Genomic DNA, 4,416 nt, shown 5'->3' on the forward strand with positions numbered 1-4,416 from the left:
ACATTTCATGAAAAGATGGGGACAATAAACAACAGAAATATTATGGACCTAACAGAAGCAGAAGATATTAAGAAGAGATGGCAAGAATACACAGAAAAACTATACCAAAAAAAAAAAAAGTCTTTATGACTGAGATAACCACAATGGTGTGAACACTCACATAGATCCAGACATCCTGGAATGCAAAGTCAAATGGGCTTTGACTTCATAGTGATGTAGGAAGCATCACTACAAACAAAGCTAGTGGAGGTGATGGAATTCCAGTTGAGCTATTTGAAATTCTAAATGATTGTGCTGTGAAAGTGCTGCACTCAGTATGCTAGTAAATCTGGAAAACTCAGCAGTGGCCACAGGACTGGAAAAGGTCAGTTTTCATTCCAATCCCAAAGAAAGGCAATGCCAAAGAATGCTCAAACTATCACACAATTACGCTCATCTCACACGCTAGTAAAGTAATGCTCAAAATTCTCCAAGCCAGGCTTCAGCAATACGTGAACCATGAACTGCCAGATGTTCAAGCTGGTTTTAGAAAAAGCAGAGGCACCAGAGATCAAATTGCCAACATACATTGGATCAGCAAAAAAGCAAGAGAGTTCCAGAAAAACATCTACTTATGGAAAATTTTTCAAAAGATGGGAATACCCGACCACCTGACCTGCCTCCTGGGAAATCTGTATGCAGGTCAAGAAGCAAGAGTTAGAGCTGGACATGGAACAACAGACTGGTTCCAAATCAGGAAAGGAGTATGTCAAGGCTGTATATTATCACCCTGCTTATTTAACTTGTATGCAGAATACATCATGCAAGATGCCGGGCTGGATGAAGTACAAGCCAGAATCAAGATTGCTGGCAGAAATATCAACAACCACAGATATGCAGATGTCACCACCTATATGGCAGAAAACAAAGAAGAAATAAAGAGCTTCTTGATGAAAGTGACAGAGGAGAGTGAAAAAGTTGGCTTAAAACTCAACATTCAGAAAACTAAGATCATGGCATCTGGTCCCATCACTTCATGGCAAATAGATGGAGAATAGAAACAGTGAGAGAGTTTATTTTTGGGGCTCCAAAATCTCTGCAGATGGTGACTACAGCCATAAAATTAAGATACTTGCTCCTCGGTAGAAAAGCTATGACCAACCTAGACAGCATATTAAAAAACAGAGACATTACTTTATCAACAAAGATCCAACTAGTCAAAGGTATGGTGTTTCCAGTAGTCATGTATGGATGTGAGAGTTAGACTATAAAGAAAACTGAGCTCCGACGAATCGATGCTTTTGAACTGTGTTGTTGGAGAAGACTCTTAAGAGTCCCTTGGACTGCAAGGGGATCCAACCAGTCCATCCTAAAGGAAATTAGTTCTGGATATTCATTGGAGGGACTGATGCTGAAGTTGAAACTCTGATATCTACCTGATGTGAAGAACTGACTCACTGGAAAAGACCCTGATGTTGGGAAAGATTGAAGGCAAGAGGAGAAGGAGATGACAGCAGATGAGGTGATTGGATGGCATCACCGACTCTATGGACATGAATTTGAGTAAGCTCCAGGAGTTGGTGATGGACAGGGAAGCCTGGTGTATTGCAGTCTGTGGGATTACAAAGAGTCGGACATAACTAAGTGACTGAACTGAACTGATCCTTTTTAATGAAATGTCTGTTCATATAATTTGCTCATTTTTAATACAGTTCTTGTAAATATTAGTTTCAAGAATTTTCTTGTGCAGTAGTATTAGTCTTTTGTAGGATATGTAGATTGCAAACGTTTTCCTCAAACCTGTGATGTGTCTTTTTATCCTCTTCACATGGGCTTTCAAAAGGGAAAAGTATGTTAATAAAATATGCTTAATATATATTTTTTAAATTAATGACATCTAAGTAATCAACTTATCTTTTTATGGATCACATGTTTGTTGTCAAATCTAAAGCCTTTTTGCCTATGTCTAAATCATAAAGGTCTTCTATAATTTTCCTAAAATTTTGTAGTTTTACATTTTGCATTTAAGTCTGTAATCCATTTTGAATTCTTTAAAAATTTTGTGTGTGTGTTTAGATGTCTAATTCCTCCATGACCTTTTGTAGAAAAGGTTATTTTTCCTCAGTAAATCATTTTTTTCATTCTTATGAAACATCAACTTGGTGTATTTGCATAGGTCAATATCTGAGTTATTCTTCTGTCCCATTGATCTTGTATCTGTCCCTCCATTTCAATTTTACACTGTAAGGCTTAATATCACTACATACTAGGCTTTAATATAGAGTGAAAAATACCTCCCACTTCATTTTTCTTCTCAAAATTATTTTAGTTTCTAGGTCCTGTGCCTTTCTCTATATATTCTAGAATAAGCTTGCTTATGTCTTCAAAAATCCTTGCTCTGATTTTGATAAGGATTGCATTAAACCTACAGATCCATTTGGGGAGAATTTACACTTTGACTATGGTGAATCTTCCAATTTATGGATATGGTATATCTTCATATTTATTTAATCCTTCTTTTATTTCTTTCATTAAGGTGTTTTTTTTTTAATTTTCAAAACCAATATTTGTTTTTGTTTTTGTTTTTTGCAGTATATACTTAAGCATCGGATTTTCTTTGGAATGATTATAAATAATTTTTTATATAATTTTATTTCTTTATGCATTTATTATTTAATTTTTGGTTGTGCTGGGCCTTCATTTCTGCACAGGCTTTTCTCTAATCATGGCAAGCAGGGGCTACTCTCTAGTTGTGGTGCGTGAGCTTCTCATTGCAGTGGCTTCTCTTGTTGCAGAGCACCCACTCTAGGGTGCTCGGGCTTCAGTAGTTGCAGTACATGGTCTCAGTAGTCCCAGCTCCCAGGCTTTAGAGCATAAGCCCAATAGTTGTGGAGCACAGGTTTAGTAGTTCCTTGTCATGTGGAATCTTCCCAGATCAGGGATCGTACCAGTGTCTCCCACGTTGTGAGGCAGATTCTTTAAAAAAGAGCCACCAGGGAAACTTATATTTTGGTTTTAATATTAGTTTCAAATGTTCATTGTTAGTATACAGAAATGTAATTTATTTTATTTTTTTAATTTAATTTAATTTTATTTTTTTTTAACTTTACAACATTGTATTGGTTTTGCCATATATAAAAATGAATCCTCCACAGGTATACATGTAATTTATTTTAAATTTTGTCATTTGTAACCTGGCTAAACTGACTAAGTTTTGGAAGGTTCTAGTAGATTGCTTGGAATTTTCTAAATACACTATCATGTCATCAGGAAATACTGTCAGTTTTATTTCTTTCCTTCCAAACCGTATAATTTTTGTTTAATTTTCTTGCCTATTGCAAGAAATATTTGTAGTATTCAGAATAAGAGTGGTGAGAGTGGATATCCCGATCTTAAGGGAAGAGTATATAGTATTTAACCTTTAAGTATAAAGATAGTGGTATTTTCCTTGTAGATACCCTTTATCAAGATCCCTCTATTACTATTTTTCTGAAAGCTGTTATCAGGAAGAGGTGTTGGATTTATCAAATAATTTCTTTATGATGTTATTTGTAGGATTCTTTTAACTGTACTTTATCATGTAGAGATGATTTTTCAGCTATTTCAACTTCTTGAAAGCTTCTTTTATCATGAGTGAATTTTAAATTTTTTCAGTGTTTTTCTAAATCAAATTTCTCAAACGTGTTTTTTTTTTTCCCCCTCTGTATTCATTTTGGATAGCTTTATTGATATGTCTTAAACTTCAATAATCTCTTCTCTTGCATTGTTTAATCTATTTTTAATCTTAAACAGTGTATTTTTCAACTTCAACACTTTAACTTTTTATTTGCAGAAGTTCATTCTGTATATTTTTAAAATATCTTACACATAATTATTTATATTCTTATTACTTCCTCTTATTTCCTAAACATATGAAATATGTTATAATATTTATTAAATCTTCTCCTATACTAATTTTTTTAGTCTATTTCTATTATTTACTTTTTTCAAAATATGCATCAAATGTTCTTGCTTCTTCCATGCCTGGGAATTTTGTTACTGAATGCCAAACATTGTGAATTTTATATTGTTGAATGCTTATGCTTTATTTAAAATTCATTTCAATAATTTTGGTGTTTGTTCTGAGATGAATTTAAGTTACTTGAAGATAGTTTAATCCTTTTGAGTCTGTCTTGTAAACTTTGTTACGTGAAGCCAGAACTGTATTTAGGGCTAGTTTGGCATCATTGCTGATGCAAAATTCTTTGGGTAAATCTATCCTTTGTGTGTATGAAACAGTTTCTCCTTCCTCTGAGGAGCAAGAACTATTCCCAGTCCTATGTGTTCTTCAGTAGTTGCTCTTTTTGCTAATTACTTGATAGTTCACTCTGTCCTGTAGTAATTTAGAAATTCATTTTGCACTAATAAATGTAAACAGCAAACTCAAGGGGATCTTCT

Source organism: Bos mutus, chromosome X (genome assembly GCF_027580195.1).
Source record: "Bos mutus isolate GX-2022 chromosome X, NWIPB_WYAK_1.1, whole genome shotgun sequence".
Classification (NCBI taxonomy): Eukaryota; Metazoa; Chordata; class Mammalia; order Artiodactyla; family Bovidae; genus Bos; species Bos mutus.